At 38.1% G+C, this 26,447-nt stretch overlaps 1 long non-coding RNA gene across 1 annotated transcript in view; it reads right to left on the bottom strand.

The window, feature by feature from the left end:
• Positions 1-26,447, bottom strand: part of LOC118882442 — a 418,725-nt gene that overhangs the window by 343,154 nt on the left and 49,124 nt on the right. The window lies entirely within an intron of this gene.

Here is a 26,447-nt window from a genome sequence, read left to right as displayed (position 1 = left end):
AGACTTACAAAGGGTCATAAGAGACTACTACAAGCAACTATATGCCAATAAAATGGACAACCTAGAAGAAATGGACAAATTCTAAGAAAGGTACAATCTTCCAAGACTGAACTAGGAAGAAATAGAAAATATGAACAGACCAATCACAAGTACTGAAATTGAAACTGTGATTTAAAAACTTTCAACAAACAAAAGTCCAGGACCAGATGGCTTTACAGGCAAATTCTATCAAACGTTTAGAGAAGAGTTAACACCTATCCTTCTGAAACTCGTCCAAAAAACTGCAGAAGAAGGAACACTCCCAATATCATTTTATGAGGCCACCATCACCCTTATACCAAACCAAGACATAGATACCACACACAAAAAAGAAAACTAGAGGCCAATATCACTGATGAATATAGATGCAAAAATCCTCCACAAAATACTAGCAAACTAAATCCAACAATACATTAAAAGGCTCATACACCACGATCAAGTGGTATTTACCCCAGGGATGGAAGGATTTTTCAACATCTGCAAATCAATCGGTGTGATACACCACATCAACAAATTGAAGAATAAAAACCATATGATCATCTCAATAGATGCAGAAAAAGCTTCTGACAAAATTCAATACCCATTTATGATAAAAACTCTCCAGAAACTGTCATAGAGGGAACTTACCTCAACATAATAAAGGCCATATATGACAAACCTACAGCTAACATCATACTCAATGGTGAAAAGCTGAAAGCATATCCTTTAAGATCAGGAATGACACAAAGATGTCCACTCTCACCACTTTTATTCAACAGAGTTTTGGAAGTCCTAGCCACTGCAATCAGAGAAAACAAAAAAAGAAATAAAAGGAATCCAAATTGGAAAAGAAGTAAAACTGTCACTCTTTGCAGATGACATGATACTATACATAGAAAATCCTAAAGATGCTACCAGAAAACTACTAGAGCTCATCGATGAATTTGGTAAAGTTGCAGGATACAAAATTAATACACAGAAATCTCCTGCATTCCTATACACTAACAACAACAACAACAAAAGATCAGAAAGAGAAATTAAAGAAACCCATTTGAAGACGGTTCTTTGGGACATGAGCCCACCATCTTCTCAGTCTGCTGGCTTCTGAATAAAGTTGTTATTCCTTGCCCCAGCAAAAAAAAAAAAAAAAAAAGAAAGAAACCCATTTACCATCACTTCAAAAAGAATAAAATATCTAGGAATAAACCTACCTAAGGAGCCAAAAGATCTGTACTCAGAAAACCATAAGATGCTGATAAAAGAAATCAAAGATGACACAAACAGATGGAAAGATATACCATATTCTTGGATTGGAAGGATCAATATTGTCAAAATGACTATACTACCCAAGGTAATCTACAGATTCAAAGCAATCCCTATCAAATTACTAATGGCATTTTTCACAGAAGTAGAACAAAAATTTTTACAATTTGTATGGAAACACAAAAGACCCCGAATAGCCAAAGCAATCCTCAGAAAGAAAAACAGTGCTGGAGGAATCAGGCTCCCTGACTTCAGACTATACTGCAAAGTTACAGTAATCAAAAGAGTATGGTACTGCCACAAAAACAGAAATACAGATCAATGAAACAGCATTGAAAGTCCAGAAATAAACCCACATACCTATGTTCAATTAATCTATGACAAAGTAGGCAAGAACGTACAATGGAGAAAAGACAGTCTCTTCAGTAAATGGTGCTGGGAAAACTGGACAGTTACATATAAAAGAATGAAATTAGAACACTGTCTAACACCATACACAAAAATAAACTAAAAATGGATTAAAGACCTAAGTGTAAGACCAGATACTATAAAACTCCTAGAGGAAAATGTAGGCAGAACACTCTTTGACATAAACCAGAGCAACATCTTTTTGGATCCACCTTCTATCATAATGAAAATAAAAACAAAAACAAATGGGACCTAACTGAACTTAAAAGCTTTTGCACAGCAAAGGAAACCATAAACAAAACAAAAAGACAACCTACAGAATTTGCAGATGAAGCAACCCACAGGGGATTAACCCTCAAAATGTACAAAAACAGCCCATACAACTCAATATCAAAAAACCAAACAGCTCAATCAAAAAATGGCCAGAAGATCTAAATAAACATTTCCCCAAAGAAGACATACAGATGGCCAAAAAGGACATGAAAAGATGCTCAACATCTCTAATTATTAGAGAAATGCAAATCAAAACTACAATGAGGTATCAGTGCACACCAGTCAGAATGGCCATCATCAAAATGTCTATAAACAATAAATGCTGGAGAGGGTGTGGAGAAAAGGGAACCCTTCTACACTGTTGGTGGGAACATAAATTGTACAACCACTGTGGAGAACAGTATGGACGTTCCTTAGAAAAAGAAAAATACAACTACCATATGACCCAGCAATCCCACTCCTGGGCATATATCCAGAGAAAACCATACTTAGAAAAGATACATGCACCCCAATGTTCATTGCAACACTATTTACAGTAGCCAATACATGGAAGCAACCTAAATGTTCACTGACAGATGAATGGATAAAGAGGATGTGGTACATACACATAATGGAATATTACTCAGCCATAAAAAAAGAATGAAATAATGCCTTGCAGCAACATGGATGAACCTAGCGATTATCATACTAAGTGAAGTAAGTCAGACAGAGGAAGACAAATATCATTTGATATCACTTATATGTGGAATCTAAAAATATGATACAAATGAACTTATTTATAAAACAGAAACAGACTCACAGACTTAGAAAACAAACTTACGGTTACCAAAAGGGAAAGGTGGGTGGGGGGAGGGATACGTTTGGAGGTTGGGATTGACATATACACACTACTATATATAAAATAGATAATCAACAGGACCTACTGTATAGCACAGGTTACTCTACTCAATACTCTGTAATAACCTATATGGGAAAAGAATCTGAAAAAGAATACATACATGTATTCTTTCAGGTGCTCTACACCTGAAATTAACACAACGTTGTAATCAACTATACTCCAATATAAAATAAAAACCGAAAAAGGAAATAATTCTTCTATCTTGATAAAATACATGGCAAATTTGATGTATTCTTATTCTTCGTCTAATAAGAAATATTCCATTTGTCTGTAAATTCACTTGGAATTTTCAAGTAGAGAAAAATATCATCACTGCTATTTCTTTTTTCTTAGTTATGACAATAAAGCACAAAATTGAATAGATTCAGCAATAGTTGGCATTCCTATTCTGTTCTCAACTTCAAAAAGAATGCTAAATAACCTTAATGAGATTAAGAAAATAGGCTTCAAATCCTATTTTTTTCCTAAAAGGATTCTTTAAATCAATGTACATACTAAACATTTTAGAGATAAGATATTAATAAGTTAAGACTGATGAAGCAGGCACTTGATTAAGTAAGGACTGTTATTATCTAATTTTACCAATGAGAAAATTAAGGGAAGTAACTTGTTGAAGACCACACAGCTAGTAAATGGTAGAACTAGGATTTGAACATAGAAATCTGTCTTAATTGCACAGATGTTCTTAATTGTACACTTACTGCCTCTCTCTCAAGCTTGCTAGCAAGCTCACCTAACTTCCTTGTCACTTCACTTTGATTGTGGACTTGCCCACTCTCTGCTCGAGCCCACCAAGACCCACTGACTGGTCTGTACCAAAAACAAACATGTTCTTAATTGCACACTTACTGCCTCTCTCTCAAGCTTGCTAGCAAGCTCACCTAACTTCCTTGAAATTATTTCCTAGTATTTTATTTCTACCTTATTTTAATTTTGTCCCCTAATTTTCTTTTTTACCCAGAGTCCCAGACTAATTATAAGATTCCTTGCCACTTCCAGACTCAGTTTTACAGAGGGGGAAACCCTTATGGCATACCATCTTTGAAATCTGTGTAAGAATCTCAGTTCTAGCTCTCTGCCTTTGATGGGGCCAAGACTAGATTTCTGCCCCTTGCCTGGGCACTAAAACCCAACTTCCTGGCTATTAGGATTATATTTGGGAACAATACCTCATGGTCAGTCATCATGGCATTAGCTCATGTGCTTAGCATTTTGTTTTCATGTTTCTTCTTTATTTTCAACACCTAATATTTTTTCTTTTTGATTGTATTTCATTCTAATTTTTTTATTGTATTTTTACCCAGTGTTTCTATGTGTTTGGAGCCATGGAAGTGGGAGGGGAGAGAGGGCCCCTCAGTGTCATGTCAGTCCCAATGTTGGCAGAATTTCCACCTCTTGTTTTTTCCCTTCTATGCTCTTCTTAGCATTTACCCGGCCTCTGCCTCCAGTCACTTTGTTAACCTGGCTCAATCACTCCAAATTTACTTAATGATGCACAGCTTTGCAGTCCTTGTGATGCCAGAAGGAGAAGATTCTCTCCTCTGTGTAACACTCAGGTGCTGGTAGAGGGGCAAAGCAATTCCCTGGGCCTAAAGATGATTCTTTCAGTGTTCTCCACATTGGAGTAGGTTTCAGCCACTGGTCTGTACTCCGACCAACTGCTCCTCTCCTACCCTCAGGTCCTGTTGCTGACTCTCACTGGACCAGATTTTTCTTATCTAAAGATAAATTGGATTTCAGAGTCCCTGTCATTCCTTCCAGCCAAGCTTCTGCTAGCACCCATCCTTCCCTCCAGTCAGCATCCCCACCCACCTCCAGAAGACTCAGCAGATGCAAAGAGATACTTGAGCAGGGGCAAGGGTTGGGTGGAGAGGGGTGTCACTTCACTTTGACTGTGGACTTGCCCACTCTCTGCTCTAGCCCACCAAGACCCACTGGTCTGTACCAAAAACAAAGCAAATCAAACATGTGACATAAATTTTGTTTTAAAAGAATATATTAAAATTTTTGTTCCAAATGGAGCTGTTTTCTATGTAGTAATGAAATCGCCCATTAGTTCTCTGTTCATGAAAGATACAATGACAACGGAAGACCTGAATCTGGGTTCCACCTTTAAAAGGCCTTAAATCAGCATTCCAAGTCAGAATGTTAAGTCTAGATAATGTGTGAATATCCACAATTAAGGAACTAATCTGTGTGGGGATCACTTCTACTTACTTGGTAAAGACAAACTTCAACATTATTTATTTATTTATAACGTATGTACATTAAAACTCACCCATTCTTGAGGCGTATACAGTTCTGTGAGTTCTAACACATGTCTGGATCACACAAGCATGATGATCAGAACAGACAGTGCCATCATTCCCCAAATTCCCTCGTGCTACCTCTTATAATCATACCTTTCCCTGACCTCGTAACCCCAGCAGCCGCTGATCTGTTTTCCATCACTATAGCTTTTCCTCTTCTAGAATATCATATAAAGCAATTGTACAGTATGTACTTGTTTGAGACTAGCTTGTTTCACTTAGCAGAATACACGTGAAGTTCATCCATGTTGTTACAGGTATCAGTAGTTTGCTTCTGCTTAATGCTGAGTATATTCCATTGCATGAACTTATTATAGTTTGTTTAGTCTTTTACCTGTTGAAGAAAGTTTGGGTTGTTTCTAGTTTAGGGTGATCATAAGTAATGCTGCCTAAATATTTTTGTAAAAGTTTTTTTGTGAATGTAAGTGTTCATTTCTCTCTGGTAAATACGCAGGAGTGAGACTGCTGAGTGATAATGGTGAGTGTACGTTCAACCTCACAAGAAGCCACTAAACCATTTTCTAGAGTGGCTGTGCCCCAAGCAATGTAGGAAAGTCCCCAGAGCTCCTCACCCCTGCCAGACCTTGAGAGTGCCAATTTTGGAGTATTTTGTTACTATTTTTTTTAACTTAGACATTCTATAATACGTGTGTATAGTATGGATAGTAATTAAGCACACAAAAAGATGAACATCATTAATCATTAGGAAAATGCAAATCAAGCTCTTCTAACACTCTCATGAAAAGGGTATTAGGTTTCACACTAAAGAGACAAAAAATATTTCTTTCCAGGAGGTAAATAGTATAGCAATGTCGGCAGTATGACTCTCAACTTGATGGTCTGTGGATGTGAGAAGAAAACAAGGATATTCAATAAAGATTCTGGAAGAATGCCTGGTCCCAAAATAAGAAAATACACTCTATGGTGTGCTGAAAGTCACTTGCTGGGTATCTCTAATCTGTTGTTGGAAATCGGGTGTAGAACTGATTTCCCAATAATGGATTTTTGACAGTTGTTAGAAAAAAAAAAAAAAGGTATTACATTTGCAGTTGAAAAGTGTAACTTTTCTGTGCTGTCTGAAAATTCAATGGTCCCTTCACTACAGGAAACAATGTGTTACATACAGATAAATAGAGGGAAACTGAATTATTGGGCATCAGTCCCACCAAAGGGTTCCATAAAATTGAGAGAGACCCTTCATGGTTTGCATTGATATAAGTGCCAGAAACTTGAGGTGAATTTATAGCCACAGACTTAAAATCCTGCCAGGAGACCTGGCCTCCTATCAGTTATCCTCCAACAAGTTCCTCTGTTCCCCTGGCCTTCTCTAGTTTTCCCTCGGCACTTTGGAATTATGAACATTATCCTCTTCCTACTTGCTTCCTTCTGAGACTTGAAGGACTCCCAATTCCAGGCCTCCTGATCTCTGGTCTTCTTTTGTATCTCATCCCGCCTCCAACTCTCCCCAAACCTTAGCCTCAGGCTTCGAGTCAAGGACACTTCCCACTCTCTCAGCCAGGCAAGGTTTGCCAAGGCTGAAGGGGCTATTTTTCTCTTTGTGGCCTCTGAAGGCCCTCACAGAGCTCCTCCAATTTTGCCTTCCTCCATTGATGATTTCATCTCAGTTTGTTGTCAGCCCTAAAGACACGTTTCTCTACTTTGAGCCTTGGCTTGAGTTACTTTTCTTTTCCTCCAGATTACAGTAAGTTTTCAATTAGTTTCTTCCTAACTTATTTCATACCTTTCTCAGCTATCTTTGATCACTTCTGTGCCAATATACACTATGGATTATTTATTTAAAGTCATTTAAGTCTAATCCTAAATTGAGGGCCCTACTGTTCAATAAATGATAAATGCAATAAGAATGCTTTCATTTTCCATTTGCTTCATTATAGGTCATTTCTACAGTACACTGCATCAGGAAGGTTCTTTGGAGTCAATTATTTTGATCTATTCTTTCTGGATATAAGAGCTAATATTCTTTAAGAGGAAGGATGGCCTGAGAGAATTTATGACAAAAGGTTGGCACTTCAAGCACAGACACACTCTAGCCCTAATTCTGTTGTTGACTCATGACAGGACCTCAAAAAAGCCATCTAGAAATACGTTGCCTGTTAAGTGAGGATGAACTGCCTCTCAGGTTTCAGTTGAGGAATAAACTGCTAAATCACTTTCCTAACGTATTGTGTTTTGTAGCTCATCCATTGTCAGGAACCTGAGCTAAAAAGGAGGGAAATGGCTCTCTGGATATCATCACACATCACTCATAGGTTGAGTCAATTCTTCTAGGCATGGAACCTAGGAAAAAAATTTCAACTAAATCATAAATGAATCAATTCTTTCAGGCAACAGAACTTACACATAGAAACTTTAAAAAGTTTTATCTAAAATGTGTTAGCTAAATTTCAGCTTAACATAACTTATGATGTTACAAAATCGGGTTAATCTAGGCTGGAGCCCATATGGCCAGAAGTATTTAAGGATATTTCTCCTTGTACCACTGAGTGACACTGTAATTAATGAACAGATGATTTAATACCCATCTTGCTAATAGACTGCAAGTGCCATCAAAGCAGAGTTGGTGTCCTGTTGTGTTCCACATATATCTGTTAAATGAATAAGTGAAAAAATGACTTTTTAATTAAACAGCCAAAATATGGTTTAAAAGTAAAACTGATTATCAGGATTTTGCTTTGCCAGGGATTCCAAAATACTCAGGAGTTGAACATTCAATTCCACTTCTCAAGTGTTGTTGGCACATCTGACAACTACCATTTGGTGTGTGCAGGCAGGCACAGATTTTTTAGAGGCAGTTGGTCTACTCTTTAGTGAGATGGAAGGTTTCTGGGTTTTTTGTTTTTTAATTTTTTTTGGAGTTTAAGTGTTCTAAGTGGAATTTATATAGCCTACAAATGTTGAACCTGAGGTATAAAAATATAAATAAAAGACTCTATTTACATAGGCTAATTAGATTGGAGGTCTGAATTGGGTTAGGTTCACAGAATTGAATCATCAGTAAAATATACCCATGCCCCTCAATCTGGCCTCTAATCAGTCCTGTAGGTGGAAGCACCTTATTTTTTCCAATGTGCACTTAAGTATACACAACAGCAATAGTCTCTGCCTACCTCCAGAGTTTTGTTGTATTGTGCCACTGGAACTACATAGGAATCCAACTGTAGCTACTGAGTTCCCTCTGGACATAGCTGAGGCTCTGTTGGAAGTGGATCATTACCCAAGGATCAGAGCTAGACTTGTTTCAATCTCACTGCTGTAGTAGTTGCTGACTTGGCAGCTCAGGAATAACCTCTTCTGTGGTAATCTGTAATGGCAATCCCATATCAAAACAGAATCTTCACTATGTTGTATACTAATCTCTAAGACATTCTCTCACCTTCCTCAAATGCCTGTCAGGCAGGTGGCTCAGTTTTTCCCTCTGCCACCATTTTCCCTTTCATCTTCATAATAAGTTTTGATAACTCTTCCAACTCTCTGATCTAAACCCTCTAAATTGTAATCCCCAATTTAGAGATCAAAATTATTAAAAACTGCTTCAGATCCTGAACCTCAAACTCCAGTATGTGAAGTGTCATTCACGTTGAGATATAAAGAATGAATAAAATCAGAGAGCCCAAAGGAATAACAATTGAGGGAAAGGGATCTGCATCTCTAAAGAATCACCAATGAATGAAAGAGAGCCCTGCTCTTTTAAGAAGCTGAAAGGCACTCAACATAGCAGGCTAAAGATGAGGGAGTAGAATCAAGAGTTTAAAGAGGAAGACAGTGCAGGGCATTGGGAGCCTTAGAAGTCACACTAAGGAGTTTGAACTTTATCTCAAAGCTATCAAAGGATTTCTCGCAGGGCTGCAACAAGATAAAATTTATAATTTTGGAAAGATCGATCTGGCTCACATATAGAGTAGGAATTTAAGGGGAATTAAGACATGTGGCCAAGAGACCTATAGGAGGATGTTGTAGAAATCGGGGAAAGACATGTTTGCCTGAACTTGGGCAGTAGGAATGGGAGAAATGGATGAATGGATGAATCAGGGAGGATTCCAGGTAGGAGAAATGGCAAGCTTTAGTAATAAACAGAATCAAAGGGTAAGGGAGAGGGACTTGCTAAGACTGACTCTCAGGTACGTAGTTTAGGCAGTTGGATGGTGGAAGGTGGTTAATTTGACTTCAGAGAAGTTTGAAGTACCTGTCAGAAATCCACGTAGAAGTACTAGTAAGACATTTAAACAGCTGTATCTGGCTATTAAAAATAGAAGGGTTTGCTGTGGCTTGGAAATATGTCCGTACATAGATGGTATCTGAAACCAGGGTAGTGGATGAGGCTGCTAATTACAGAGGGAGAGAGACAGAGGTAGAAAGAGAGAGAGAGAGAGAGAGAGAGAGGGGTAGAGAGGCAGAGGGAGAGGGGGAGAGGGGGAGAGGGAGAGGGGGAGAGAAAGAGAGAGAAAGAGAGAGAGAATATTTGTCTTAGCCTTAGTTCTCCAGAAAGTAGAACTCAGGCAGAAGCTTCTGTGCTACTATGTTTTTAGCGTGTACAATCCAATGAAAGCATGAGCTGAAAAAGGGAAATGAGTCAAGGAAGAAAGAAAGACTAATAGGAGTTTGCTTTACCCAGCTGGTTGTCGCTTAGTATCAAATTGGACTATTTTTCAGGAGACTGGAGATCAGCACTGTATGGGGGAGGAGTGAAAGGGAAGAAAAATGTGTCAACCTCAAATCATAGCTCCCACCTCCCACTGGTCAAAGGTTTCCCCAGTGACTTCAACTTTCCACCTTTCTCACCCTCCAGTACATACATCTCCTCCACTTCTGGGTTGCTCCTTGCATAGGTGACCACTAGGATCTTTGTGGTATCTTATGAGTCACTGGTCATAAGGAAGCCCCAGATTGGGAGGCAAGAGGCACACAGTGGGCATGAGGCAAGGAACTGCAGGTCGCACCCATGTGAAGTCAGTAGTGTAGCAGCTGGCAAAGCCCACCCGGAGTTGGTCACTACAGAGTGGCAGGGCTGAAAAAAGTGGGCAAGGACTTCAGAGACAGGTGAAGTCAAGAAGGCTTAAGCTGGTTTATAAAAAGTGTCTGTACACTCTAGGACAGAATATAGCAAACACCATAACCAGGGGGATGGGCAGAGGAAAATAAGTGGTATAGGGTATTAAAAAGGCTCACAAACTGCTAGAAAGGTGGGGAGTGGCAAGCAAATAGATAGGTATGCTACATTCCAGTAAAATGAGTAATTCCACAAGTTTTTCCCCTTCTGCACTACTGCTGACGATGATCCCTCTTCTTAAAGTATCTTCCCCCTCAGTTTCACTGCTAACCTTGTAATTTTATCCACTTGGCAAATAATGAATTACTTCTGCACTGAAAAAGTCTTTTATTATCCCTCTCCATCCAAACCAGAGGTCATTCCCCCTCTTCAGCCCACTTAGGGTACTTGCAAGACCTTTCCCTTTGGGCTATTGCTACCTATGTATATGTTGTAAACTCCTGGTTATCTCCTCCACTGCTGTGCCAGTCCTAGAGGACCTAGGGATCCTTGTTGATTGTGGATTATTTGAACGATGAAATCATCATTGAAAAGCTGCACTTAGAAGTTCTCTAGCTAATTATGTCAAAGGACTGAATGTCATAAAGACAATTCCCTCAAGCTCAGACTCTCAAGTGAACAGTAAGTTGTCTGGGTCAGGAAGTTAGATGAACTGGGCTTTACTCCCTTCATCTTCCTGTCTCACTTTCTGTCTTTCTCCTTTTGCCAGCTTCTTTCCTCTACTCTTTCCCCACATACATACTCATTCCCCATCATTTTCTTTCTTCCTTCTTCATAGCTATCTCTCACTCTCTCTTCACTTCCTTTTTAGCCCATCTGTCCCTTCTCCTTCCCCTTTTCCCTTCCCATTTTTAGACTGTTTATTAAGCACCTATTAAGTGTAAGACACTCAAAAGGAATCAAATTACTGACCTCAAGGAAAAGAATATCTAACTAAGAAAATGGAACACAGACATGTTATTATAATCCTTCAGTAAGTGTCTGGAACATGTCTCCTACTATTTCTGCTGTCCCTTCTCCCTCGTCTGGCCACCATCATTGGTCTCCAATTCCTAACAACAACAGCTCTTTCAACTGGCCATTAAAATGCACTGTAGCTTTGGGTTTGCAACCTTGGGACTCAACCACAAGCAGGGCCAGCTCTACTACTTGCCAGCACAGTAACCATTGGCCAATTCAGCCTTGGCTTCCTCATTGGCAAAGCTGAAATAACAATAGTGTTTCTTTCTTAGGACTATTGTTAGATTTAGAGGTAATGTATATAAAGCACATAACAGAGTATCTGATACAGAAGTACTGCTCAATAAACAGAACTATGCTAATGATAATCATCATAATATATCGCATAGTACTGAGTCATATTTTACACTTTATGTTTGGAAACCATATTTGAGATTAATGCTTTATTGCTGTTAAAAGTAATGCACAACTAAATGAAGTTGCTTATATACCACATGGTTTTTGATAGGGGTTGGGGTGGGTAGGGGAGTTACCCATTCTATGGGAACCAGCATAGAAGCATTTTACCTGAATATGGATGAGTGAGAGGCAATATCCCATCCTTTATCCCCTTAACCTCCCACCCTTTCCCTTCCAATGACTAGGGAAAGTATGCCTTCTCAAATAAAAAGGGAGAGTCTGTTTTCCTTAGGTTTAAATTTAGTTCCATGCTATAAATTTCTAACGCTACCCTGGGACATGGGCTGCTTTCTGTTAAGAAGATCCCATGAAAGGGTCAGCCTAATGTTTTCTCCAGAACTGTGTTTTTGGTATGCTATTGGCACTGACAGTCCCTATGGTTACACACTCTGTTAGCCAGAGCACTTCCTGTGAGCAAGCAGAGGAGTAGGAATCAGAGAGGAGGTGGTGGGCAAATGTCCAGCAAGCAGTCTTGTCAAGGGACAGCAATGGGGTAGGAATGAGAGATGAAAGAATGAATGAGATGAAAGAATGGCTTGTGAAACAGAGACAAGCAAAGGCAGGAGGAATAATGACCAGGCTTAAAAGGACTCTGGAAATAAAGGGAAAAAGAAAGAATTTACCATAAAAGAACATCAGGATAAAAATACAATAATTATTAATACAAAGATGGATCACAATGAACTTTAAGCTCCTAAATTATTATGTGGAGAAGAAAGAATATTTATTTTGTGAATTTAAGACATATGGAGTTACTTCATAGCTCCAAATATTTTTTGCATTAAAATTTGGAATTCAAATCTGATGATACAGATTCCCCTACAACTCCTAGTCCAGAGAAATGGCTCTTCAGCTTTTTGGAGCCATGAGATGCTTTTAAGAAACTGATGAGAGTTGTGGACCCTCCTCCTTAGAAAAAACCCACACTTATAAACAAAATATTACACACAGAATTTTATTCATTTATGCATATGGACATGATAAAGCTTATTCATGGATTCTAATATTCTCAGATAAAGTAACTGGAATAACATCTTTTACCCTCATTTGACTGACGTCTTAGATAAAAGAAATCAACATTTTCAGAAAGGAATCATGATATTCTCAGATGGTAAATAATGGGAAGGACAGAAAGTTTACTTAGTCCCAAACTTTAAGTATTCAAACCTTCACCCTGCTTATAATACAAATGAAATATAACATTAACAAGGCTTTCAGACTGACTTGGCAACCTCTGCTTAAGTGTTTTCTATAAGGGTCTGAATTGTGTCCAGTAAAGTGAAACCTGTACATTTCAGCTGACCTACTTTATGTACATTGCTTGCCTGGTCAGAGGCACAGGGTTTTCAGAGACAACAGGCAGAGCAGAAAGGGGGGGGGGACTGTGAATTGGAGAAAGATTTACAAACCTACTCTATATGGTGAATAAATGATAAACACAAGAAATTCAGAGAATTAAAATCAGGAAATCTCCAAAACGCACAATTGACTTGATATAAGGACTCTGTAGAACATAAACCTTAAGACTCAAAAATGAGATTTTTTTTTTAACATCTTTATTAGAGTATAATTGCTTTCCTATGGTGTGTTAGTTTCTGCTGTATAACAAAGTGAATCAGTTATACATATACATATGTTCCCATATCTCTTCCCTCTTGCGTCTCCCTCCCTCCCACCCTCCCTATCCCACCCCTCTAGGTGGTCACAAAGCACCGAGCTGATCTCCCTGTGCTATGCGGCTGCTTCCCACTAGCTATCTATATTACATTTGGTAGAGTATATATGTCCATGCCACTCTCTCACTTCGTCCCAGCTTACCCTTCCCCCTCGCCGTGTCCTCAAGTCCATTCTCTAGTAGGTCTGCGTCTTTATTCCCGTTTTGCCCCTAGGTTCTTCATGACCTTTTTTTTTTTTTAGATTCCATATATAGGTGTTAGCATACAGCACTTGTTTTGAAGAAACACGAATTACTAAATGAAATGTAGGATTCTAGGTTGGATCCTAGAACAAAAATAGTTCATCAATGGAAGAACTGGGGAAACCTGAATAAAGTCTATGGTTTAGTGAATAGTATTGTGCCAAGGTTAATTTATTAATTTTCATAAATATGGTCATATAAGATGTTGAGATCGGGGAAGTTGAGTACTATCTTTGCAACACTTCTGTAAATCTAAAATCCAAACTGAGAGGTTAAAAAAATTTTTTTAAAGAATCCTAAATGGAGGAACTAAAATAGATCTTGAAAAAAAATCATCAAGTCTTCAAATATGATTTTAGAAAACTAAGTGCTGACCCATCCCAGTTTGAAAGAAAGATTCCACCTGGTTCCTCAGTAAGTCTACTCTCCCATTTCATCTCCCTTATTCTCATAGTCCTCCTTTACATTTACCTTGGTATCCCTCTGACCAGGTTTCTTTTCACTCATGGGGGAAGCAAAATGCTTGGATGACCATGATTTAGCCTTTCATATTTTTGAGTTAGTGCTTCTATTTCCTGGAGCAAAAAGATTCCTTTTTAACCTTTTTCAGAAACTAAAGTAATCTAGCAATTAATCGTTTCCGTGCTGTTCAAACTTGCTTCAAAATGACAGTTTGTCCTAAGATCATGTCTACGCACACTCAGTTTAAGTAGGTGGGAAAATATCTAACATATGTTACTAAATGGATGACTTGGAGTGTGAGCAGTCGAGGAAGAAAATACTGCTTTTTTCAATGTTTAAGCAATATATTGTCTGCTTACTAAAAACAGATCCATTGAACATTTCTATGCAATCCAATACAACAAATGTTTATTGAGAGTCTTTTATGAGCCATGTGCTGAGCTGAGTGATGGGAAAACAAGGCTGACTAAAATGAGATCCCTGACTTCAGGGAGACTCCATTTGGGGGAGAACACAGAGAGGGAAAGAGTTAATTTCAATGTATTAAGTGCTATCAGAGAAGTACATATAGGGTCTCATGGGATTGTACGAGAAAGGTGTAGGGACTATGGCCAAATGCACGTTTAATCATTCTTTTGCCCAGTGTTAAAACACCTGTAAAACAGATTAAAATGGTGTCTTTCCCATGGCTTTTTTAAAAAACAGATGCTTTTTCCCTACACACAAAGGATCTTTAAATTGTTCTACACTAGACACAATGCACCTATGACATGCCGTTTTCTGTGAAACACATGGTTGCATTTTTGTCTAACACGTTATTTTCCCAATGACTATTTATCATCTGCTCTATGTTTGTCTAATGAACAAAAAGTGTGAGGCAATGAAATAAACCTCAGCAAAACAATGAAAAGGCAACCATGCATCACCGATTTAGCAGGGTAAAAAAGGAACAAATAAAAAGAACATAGAGACTCAGTTGCTTCTGAATACCAGGAAAAGGCATCTGTGTTTCTCAACAAGTTAATAGCACCAACTGTGCCAACTAGCTGGAACCACTGAGGGAAAAAAAAAGTCAGCCAGAATTTAACACAAAAAAACTATTCAGCTGTATTCAGGTGCTCCAACAGTATGTAGTCAATCAGGAAGCCAACAAAGCAGCCATAATAAGATTTCACATGTGTCCATGCACAGTAATTTCTCCTACCACCACCACTAATTCAACCAAGGAAAATATATTAGTATTTTAATATAATGAATAAAAATGTGGAACTACTATTCATGTATCTATGGGATTCTGTTATGGCCACTCTGGATGCCACAACAAAATACCACAGACTAGGCAGATTAAACAGAAATTTATTTCTCACAGTTCTGGAGGCTGAGAAGTCCAAGATCAAGGTGCTGGGAAGAAAGGCTTCATTCTGAGGCCTCTTCTCTTGGCCTGTAGGCAGCTGTCATCTCACTGTGTGCTCACATGGCCTCTTCTTTGTGAACTGGCGTAGCTCTCTGGTACCTCCTCTCATAAGGACACTAATCCTTTCAGATCAGGGCCCTACCCTTATAACCTCATTTAACCTTAATTATTTCCTTAAAGGCTTGTCTCCAAATAGAGCCATACTGGAGGTTAGGGCTTCAACATATGAATTTGAGGGGGACACGGTCAGTTCTTAACAACTTACAAAAGAAGAGGGAGTTGTCGGGGGGGCTGAAGAACGCACAACATCAGTCAGAAAGAATAGAAGACTACAGGTTAGCAAGTTAGTTCTGGGTGCACATGTTCTAAAAGCAGTGTCAACTACAGCAACATCTCTGGAGATGTCAGTGCCTTAGGCGTACCTTCCTGAGTGTCAGAAAGAAGTGTGTCCTGAGAAATCCACATATCACACATGATAGGAAGCAATGTAGTGGTTGAATTAGGGCTAGAAAAAATGCAGTGGATGCAAAGAAGGTGCTAGTAGAAGAATAATATTCTCCAAGAGAGTATTTAAAAATCTGAGAAATAGTAACTTTCTAAACTTACATTTGAATTAAAGTAATATGTTGATGAATTTCTGAAAGTAGCTTTGGAAGCACGTTTAAAGGGGTCTTAAGAGGAGCTATGGGGCTGTGTGTGTGTGTGTGTATTCCCCCAGTTATACTCTGAATGTGCAGAGTGCCCTAAGGGGGAACATGTTAACTTCTCTGTGTCCAGGCCTCCATATTCATTAAGTAGAATGGCACTGACAAACATTGTCCCATAACTTATCACATTGAGACAGAGTAACATAATACATTAATAAAGAATGATTTTTTCCAACTAGGGAAAAAGGGACCCTAACACAAAAACAAATACAGCTCATACATTTGAACAATGAACTTATCATCACTAGTCATTAGATTCTTTGACTGTAAAACAAGGATGTTAAACTAAAATCTGATATCTAAGATTCCAATGAATTTTAAGACAATGTTTTTTACGTGATCAAAGTTATAAGTGTAAAAAGACTTCAGGGAATCTTTATTATTAGATAAAACTTTAACCCTATTTTCTTCCTGTTCTAACCTAAAAAAATTTCACTTTTGCCTATATTTTAGGCTTTTAAAAGAAATTTCTCTCATTTTATATTTTTTCTCACTACACTCTGTGAGAAGGATTTTAGTCTCCATTTTCAGACAAGGTAACCGAGTCCAGAGAGGTGAAATGACTTGCTCGAAGCTACATTACTAGTAAACAGCAAAGACTGAATCCATCCTTTCTACTCTACCTGTCTTAACAGTAAATTCTACTCTTCAGTCCACATAAATACCATTTTCAAATGGAAAATGAAAGTATTATTCTTCGGCCAACCATATTATTTCATAAGCATTTACTGAATACTTATCATACACCTGGACTGGGCTTTGAGTTTATGTTAATCGTATTCGAGTCACCGCAAGATCCTTCTCTACAAAGCAACTATGAATCCACAGACATGTTTGTAAAACTGAAGTTTCCACCAATTGATACTTTGCCCTCACTTACCCACCTTACTAATTTTTAGTCTTCCTAATTTCTACCCCTTCCATATGCTATGAGATAAAAGATGCCTTCTTTGACATTACTTAGAGTTTATTTATAGGTATGCACTGATTTAAAGATGGGGTAAAAGGTAAATATAAACAGGAAAGGTATAGTATTATGTATTTATTTTCTGTGTGTGGCTGCTTGGCTCTTATACATGGGAACTGGTTGCTTTGTGCTATTAGGCTAATGTAAAATGATAGATGGTAAAGATAAAGTCTTGGTTGTGCTGGCACCTATCCAATGATGGTAGGCATGAGAGAAGTTCTGATGAAATAGAGCAATTTCACAAATAAGAATAACTCACTAAAGGAGATTCCATAACATTGTACTGTCTTGATGTGATAGAAAGATCACCTAATCTTTGCAAGTTAGACCACTTGGAGTTGAACATGCTGTGTACCAGTATAATTACTGTACAGCGTTTCTGCTGTTTGAGCTATCTGTAGCTGGGAAAAGTTTAGAAAGACAGTTCCTAAATGATATTTCTCTTCATTATTAATAGAGAACTGAAAATATAGGGACCTTGAGAAAAGAATAGCTTAGTAGTTAAGAGCACTGACTGGGGAGACATGATGATATCTGAAACCATGGGATCAAAATAGAGTTGGATTTGGAAGTAGAGGACTGAATTTGAGACAAATTTAACAAGCTGAGAAGAGTGAAAGCTCTCTGGGTCTGGACCAGGCTGTGGCATAGGGCTGACAGGAAGGGATGGCCTGGATTTGAGATAGGGGTCACCAATGAGGCTATATAATCGGGAACTCTCATATATCCTCAATTAATCACTTGTTAAAATTTACTGAGGAAGGCCACATTCTGTTCCAATACCTCCACATGTCTAAACCAAGCTTTCTAGCGGGGTTTATTCTCAAGTCCTTCAGGCAAGACAATTACATTCTTATGTTAATTTGGTAACTGAAGTCAGAGGAAACATTCTTATGTTAATTTGGCAACTGAAGTCAGAGGAATGGCTCCATGGGAGTCTTGGGGTCAGGGAGTATTGCTAAACATATATCTCATTTCTGGCCCAAAGGACCCTTAGCATCAAAAAGAATTACTTGGTTTCACTTATATGAAAAATCACATTTTACATTGCTGAAACACGGTTGAGAGACATTTGTATCAAATAATTCTTAGGCATAAGAGAAAATGTATGAAAAGTACCTTCATTAAAAATTAGGAGTTTGCCAATCCAATTAAAAAGTGGGCGGAAGACCTAAATAGACATTTCACCAAGGAAGACATACAGATGGCCAAGAAACACATGAAAAGATGCTCAACATCACTAATTATTAGAGAAATGCAAATCAAAACTACAGTGAGGTATCACCTCACACAGGTCAAAATGGCCATCATCAAAAAATCTAGAAACAATAAATGCTGCAAAGGGTGTGGTGAAAAGGGAACCCTCTTGCACTGTTGGTGGGAATGTAAATTGATACAACCACTATGGAAAACACTATGGAGGTTCCTTAAAAAACTAAAAACAGAACTACCATATGACCCAGCAATCCCACTGCTGGGCATATACCCTGAGAAAACCATAATTCAAAAAGGGACATGTACCACAATGTTCACTGCAGCACTATTTACAATAGCCAGGATATGGAAGCAACCTAAGTGTCCATCGACAGATGAAAGGATAAAGATGTGGCACATATATACAATGGAATATTACTCAGTCATAAAAAGAAACGAAATTGAGTTATTTGTAGTGAGGTGGATGGACCTAGAGTCTGTCATACAGAGTGAAGTAAGTCAGAAAGAGAAAAACAAATACCATATGCTAACTCATATAATGCATATATATGGTACTGATGAACCTAGTTGCAGGGCAGGAATAAAGATGTAGACACAGACAATGGACTTGAGGGCATGGGGTGGGAGGGGGAAGCTGGGGCAAAGTGAGAATAGCATCGACATATATATACTACCGAATGTAAAATAGTTACCTAGCGGGAAGCAGCAGCATAGCACAAGGAGATCAGCTTGGTGCTTTGCGATGACCTAGAGGGGTGGGATAGGGAGGGTGGGAGGGAGGCTCAAAAGGGAGGGAATATGGGGACATATGTATGCATATGGCTGATTCACTTTGGTGCACAACAGAAACTAACACAGCATTGTGAAGCAATCATACTCCAGTAAAGATGAAAAAAATTAGGAGTTTGCGATTTAACATATACACACTACCATATATAAAACAAATAATCAACAAGGACCTACTGTATAGTACAGGGAACTCTACTCAATATTCTTTAATAACTTAAGTGGGAAAAGAATCTGAAAAAGAATAGATATATGTATATGTGTAACTGAATCACTTTGCTATACACCTGAAGCTAACACAAGATTATAAGTCAACTATACTCCAATGTAAAATAAAAATTAAATTAAAAAAAAAAGGTAAGGGTTATTTTACTAGTATTCACTCTTTGCAATCATTGGTTCATAGAAAAACTGGGAAGAAAAAAATGAGGCAAGGAAAAAGAAAATGCTAATGGTTGTTATGTTTGTTTTGTGTTTTTACAACACTGTACACATGCTACACATCCCTAACTACGCTTACATAATATCAGGTCATATAAAATCTTACATGATCATTAGCTAGATTATATAGTCTTATGTTTACCATGGAAAGATCTATATTCTGCTCCTTAGGCTATGAAATGCTATTTTATGCCTTGGAAAAAGCAAGTAATGAACAGGCTAGAAATACATTTTAATTTCCTTGGAATTCATAACTAATACTGATGATTTGTTGGATTCCTCCAACTCCTCTGATAACAGAAACAGTCTAATTAAAGCAACTTCACCCACATAAAAGACATATTTCCTCTCTAAAACAACATTTAAATTTTGTTCTAGTATGTTTAACATAAATATAAATGATCCTGTGTTTTAATTTCAGTATATCTGTATTTCAACTTTTTGATTTATTAATTGGATCTATCAGAACTTTAAGATTTCTTTGAGCTTATTTGGTTTTACTTACTTACATTTGAAAACATTAAAGCAATATGTATTTTGATTTTGCTTTTTACCAGATACACTTTGTTTTGTAACATAAATATTGAACTACTACTTTAAAAACTTGGTAAAATAACCATGAGTGATAATATTTAACTAAGCCACTCTTAGAGAAAGATCCTAGGAATAAGTTACTTATGTAAATTCTGGAATAGCATTCTCTGGAGATAATCAACTAGACTGTTAATGCCATAACCTAGGGAATCTAGCTATGTCAAATAATGATGCAGAATGGTGAACAGGAGCCATGACCACAGCTTGGTCAGATCCTATCTCTGCAGAGAGATGAGCAGGTTCTGGTTGCTATTTTGTAATCCAAGGATATTTTCTAAACATGAAACGCAAAAATCATGGGTGACTCTCATGCGATTTTTTTGGTTCAACTAATGACACCTGTGGCTTTCAGTGTTAAAAATGAGAAAGTCCCAGGCAAAATGGGTTGAGTTGGTCACCCTACTAATTATCCTTGCCTCTTCTCCTATCCCAGAAATGAACGTAATGTCTAGGGATATAGCTTTCATCTTGAGACAATAAGGGCAAAAGCTTTATGCAGACAGAAGTAAAAACAGATAGGGAAAAACCTAGGTCCCTAATTCCCTATCTGAGCAACCATATCAGCTTTGATTTGGCTACCTCTAAATTTCATATCAGGTGAGGAAATCCAACCTGGTTTTGTTCAAGTCACTGTAGTATGATTTCCTGTTAAATGAAGCCAAATGCATTTCAAACTCATGGACACATTCAGTTGGATCTAGAATTCAAAGAAACTTCTTGGAAAAGTTGATGATTAATCTGAATCTTGATCAATGAGTAAAAATTAGCAAGGCAAAGAAAAGCTTTTAGCTTGGGGTCAGCCACAGTAGGCACTTCATGGAGTGACTAAAACTCCGCAGAAAACCCATACTGCCTCTGGCACGAAGAACCAGAGGACAAAGTCGAGGACAACCACAGCCACTAGAAAGTAGCTATGAGTATCTGAGGTGGGGGTAGGAGGGTTGCAAAATCAGATGGAAGCTCAGAACTTCAGGAAGAAGTGAAAAAAAACTGAAACTGTAAATATATTGGTAAATATAAAAGACTATATTCTCCTCTTATTTATTAAAATAAATGACTATTTAAAAAAATTATACCATTGTGTTATGGGGTTTAATTCTGTAGATGTAATAATGATGCCTACAGTATAAAGGATGGAGAGTTACAATAAATGGCCTATATAGGTATAAGATTACTACATTTTATATATTTAGAAATATATCTAATAAGTCAATAAATAAACTAAAATGGAATTCTAAAAAAAATCAAGTAATCTAAAAGAAGGTAGCAAAGGAGAAACAAAGGAAAACAAAACAGAAGGGAAAAGCAAAAATCAAATAATAAAATATGAGATCCAAATTCAATCATATCAATAATTACAATAAATGTCAATGAACTAAATGATCCAATTAAAAATTAGCAAAAAACCGTAAAGGATTAACCAAAAAAGGCACAAATATATGCTCTCTACAAGAGTGAACTTTAAAATACAGACACAAATAGGTTGAAAGTAAATGGATGGGAAAAATTTACTATGCAAACAGTAAGCATTAGAAAGCTGGAGGGACTCAATATCTGATAAAATAAGCTTTAAGACAGAATACAACCAGAGATAAAAAGGACACTTCATAATGATAAAGCTCGTAAGAAATAACAATCATAAATATGTGTATACCTAATAATAGAGTTTCAAAATACAGTGGACCCTTGAATAATGCAGGGTTGCTGACCCAGAGCAGTTGAAAATCTGTGTATAGCTTTATAGTTGGTGCTTGGCACCTGCAGTTCCGCATCTGTGGATTGAACCAACCGTAGATCATGTAGTACTGTACTATATATTTACTGGAAAAAAAATCCACATATAAGTGGACCCACACAGTTCAAACCTGGGTTGTTCAAGGGTCAACTGTATATGAAGCAAAAATTGCCAGAATTAAAGGGAGACATAAACAGACAATTTCATTATCATAGTAAGAGATAGCAACACCCTTCTTTCAGCATTTGATAGATCTAGGCAAAATTTGATAAAGATATAAAGATATAAGTGATATGAATTACCTGGACTTACATGATACCCCCAATAACTACAGAATACACATTATTTTCAAGTGTACATGGTATGTTCAACAATAAAGGAAATAAATTATACAAAGCATTTTTTCTGACCACAACAGAATTTAAAAAGAAATCAATATCTGTACGATATCTCAGAATTTACTGGGGGGAGACCAGATGGATATGAGAACACAAGCTACTACAGGATGGACTGAAAGACAGTAGTGTTGAAACATATGTTCAAATATTGTCACCTGGAATTATTATTTATCAAAATAATACAAAAGTATTATAAAATGCCCAAACTCCTATTTTAGGTAATAATCAAAGCAAGGGATATCGAAATACGAAGATTCCCAAATTAAATGTCGAAGGAAGAGAAACTATCAAAAAGATTAATTAGAACTTATGATAAAAATGTACATTTCTAGGAAAGGACAGCTGTGGCCATTTCATTCAGAAGCCCTTGTAGAGTGTCTATATTTAGAAAAAGGAGCTTCACAACTGGTTCCTGTTCAATTTGGGGAAACTAGAGGGCATCAATTCAACTCTTTGTATTTTACTTTCCTGTTTATTCTTTTCAACCTTGGCCATGAGATCTTAGAAGAATTAATGAATTAACAAACTGAAACCATTTCAGGTTATTTGAGAAGATGGTGTTCATTTGGGTTTTATGTCCTTAGAGTACAAGTACTACTGTATGTTCAGTGGTTATATTGTATGCTTTTCCTCTAGAGCTGAAGTCTGTGAATACAATTCTTATCTGATCACAGTCTCTTCTATCTGGTGGTGCATAAAGCTAACATTTACACCAAGAAGTCTAAAAAAAGGGAAACCCTAGGGATTAGAAGCACAGACTTTAATCATCTCCTAGCTGACAGGCTATGAGTGGTACTTTCAGAGTTGAGCAAGTAAGTGGTGGTTAAATTCTCATGACTAGAATGGGCTCCCCCAGTCTCCACCTCCCCAAGCAACCTTGTTAGCTAGTTGTTGACTAAAGGTTACAAAGTATAGAGTCCTGATCCAATAAATCATGGCATCAGAAGCACACAGTGCTATGCATGAACCTATCTGCAGGGCAGGAATAGAAACGCGGACACAGACGTGTGGACACGGTGGGGGGGGAAGAGGAGGGTGAGATGAATTGGGAGATTAGGATTGACATAAATACACTACCATGTGTAGAACAGATAGCTAGTGGGAACCTGCTGTATAGCACAGGGAGCTCAGCTCGGTGCTCTGTGATGACCTAGATGGGTGGGATGGTGAAGGGACGGAGGTCCAAGAAGGAGGGGATATATGTATGTATACATATAGGTGATTCACTTCTCTGTACAGCAGAAACTAACACAACACTGTAAAGCAATTATACTCCAATTTTAAAAAAAACTAAAAAACTAAAATAAAGAGAAATAAAGCAAAAATTTCATTTCTTCCTTGGAAAACTTGTTTAATTAAAAAAAGTAAGAGTGGTTTGAAAGTGGTTATTGATTACTTAATGTACAACCATACCTGGGTGAAATATATTCATAAAACAGATTCAAGCAAGGTAACTGCAATTTGTTTGCCTTAAAAACCTATAATCAGCATTATCTGACTGGATCAAACCTTTTTATTCTACGTTTCCATAGTACCATGTTCCTGGAATTGGTTGCAATTTTAGAGTTGTTTTTTTTTTTTTTTTAAACATAAGTGTAGACAATCCTGCCCTAGACTGCACCTTTGCTCGGGGAAGGTTTTTTGTTTTTGTTTTTTAATTAATTAATTAATTTATTTTTGGCTGTGTTGGGTCTTCGTTTCTGCGAGAGGGCTTTCTCTAGTTGCGGCAAGTGGGGGCCACTCTTCATTGCGGTGCGCGGGCCTCTCACTATCGCGGCCTCTCTTGTTGCAGAGCACAGGCTCCAGACGCGCAGGCTCAGTAGTTGTGGCTCACGGGCCTAGTTGCTCCGCGGCACGTGGGATCTTCCCAGACCAGGGCTCGAACCCGTGTCCCCTGCATTGGCAGGCAGATTCTCAACCACTGCACCACCAGGGAAGCCCTAGAGTTGTTTTTATGATTATTTGAATAATACTTTTTTCCTCTACTAGACTTTAAGTTTTAAGTGCACATAGCATGTTTATTTTCCTAACAATTATATTTCCAGCACTCAGCATAGTGACCGGCACAAAGTATGCATTCAGTAAATATTTTTAATGGAAAAAATTAATGATCAGTTGTATTCTTTCAACTCTATGTTTCCTCATCTACATAATGTGGATAATAAAACATCATTAGCAAGTATTAAAAAGATTAACTTAGATAACATATATTAATGTTCTTTATAATCAGCAAATTGTTTTGCAAATCTTATGCCACTCTATTTTTATGATATTACCCCCACCACCACCTCTCTCACTCTTTACCGAGCATTATTGTTCCATTCCTTTCTCCACCTCCTCCCTTCCTCTGTTATGTCCCCTTCTCTGCATCCTTATCTTCTCTCTTTGGATTCATTACCTCCCACTTGGGTCCCCCTCCTTGAAATGAAGGATGATTATGGTGGTGATGGTGATGACAACAACAACCACCGCCGCTAAGAATATAAGATCATGTGGTGTTTCACCTGGATAATAAGGGTGGGAATACTAGAAATGAAAGTACACATGGTCATGGTTCCTTAAATATAGAGAACTGTACTTTTTTTGTCCTTGGAAATTTTTCTAAATCCTATGATATTATTTAATACCCATATCTTTCTCTTTTTGAGAAATGAAAGAAAAAAAGAAAACTGTACAGTGTTAATGTCCCACCATCTCAGCACATCAGAAAGAGAAGGCTATTTTATAGCCATGTTTCTGTTCCTCCCAACTGTGTGCTATTGTGTAAGACTTAAGATTAATCCAGGTAGGGACCATCTCACTCACTCAAACCCAAAGAGTAAGTCCTTGCAGGGTGTCTTTGGATTCAGTGTTATGACTCTTTCCTCAAACTTCACATATCTGTAGCTAGTTAAATGGTGAAGCAAACCCTTATTGGTTCAATATGTAAACTGTGTCCATTAGTTTATCGGCATTTTTGTGTGGGGTTTAAATCAGGCTTAAGTATAGGTTAAAGACTCACAGAGGCCAGTACATCTTGTTGTTTTATCATGTGTACATCAGGTTTTCTAATGCAATGTTACTGCACTGCAAACTACTCCCAAATTAGTAACTTAAAGGAAAAACCATTATATTTGCTCAAGAATTCAGATAGAGTTCAGTTGAGTACTTTTTCTTCACCTTGTAGCATCAGCTGGGGTCATTCCCTTGGCTGCATTCAGCTAATGGATCAGTTGTATGCTATGCTTAATTGCAATGCTGAAATAGCTGAGGTTTTATTGTCCAAGACGGCTTCACTGACATATCTGGTCACTCACTTGGGATGCCTGGAACAGTTTGGGTATGGACGGGCATCTCTCTATCTGATCTCTCCAGTAAGGTAGCTGGATCTCCGTTAGTTCAGGGCTCTAAGAAGGATGAAGCAGACACTCTCTTAAGGTCCAGAGTTGGAAGTTACACAGCCCTGCTTTCAACACATTCTGTTTACCAAAGCAAGTCACAAGGCCAGCTCAGAATCAAGCAGCAGAGAAACAGGCTTTGCTTCTCAATGGGTGACTGGAAAGGCCTCCTTGCAAAAGAGCACGTGGAATGAGATACAGTTGTAACCATCTTTGGAAACAAAATCTACCACACTTGTGTTCATTTCCTGTTGGGTAGTTTTCTTCAAATAACTTTGGGATCAGTACCTTCAAAAACAAAGGAATCGGAGACCTTCAAGATGGCGGAAGAGTAAGACGTGGAGATCACCTTCCTCCCCACAAATACATCAGAAATACATCTACATGTGGAACAACTCCTACAGAACACCTACTGAATGCTGGCAGAAGACCTCAGACTTCCCACAAGGCAAGAAACTCCCCACGTACCTGGGTAAGGCAAAAGAAAAAAGAAAAAACAGAGACAAAAGAATAGGGACGGGACCTGAACCTCTGGGAGGGAGCTGTGAAGGAGGAAAAGTTTCCACGCACTAGGAAGCCCCTTCACTGGCAGAGACAGGGATACTGGGGGTGAAGCTTTGGAGCCACGAGGAGAGCGCAGCAACAGGGGTGCAGAGGGCAAAGCGGAGAGATTCCCGCTCACAGGACTGGTGTCGACCAGCACTCACCAGCCCGAGAAGCTTCTCTGCTCACCTGCTGGGACAGGCAGGGGCTGGGAGCTGAGGCTCGGGCTTCGGA

This window comes from Balaenoptera musculus, chromosome 16 (genome assembly GCF_009873245.2).
Source record: "Balaenoptera musculus isolate JJ_BM4_2016_0621 chromosome 16, mBalMus1.pri.v3, whole genome shotgun sequence".
NCBI classification, from domain to species: domain Eukaryota; kingdom Metazoa; phylum Chordata; class Mammalia; order Artiodactyla; family Balaenopteridae; genus Balaenoptera; species Balaenoptera musculus.
This window is presented reverse-complemented; position numbering and strand designations above follow the sequence as displayed.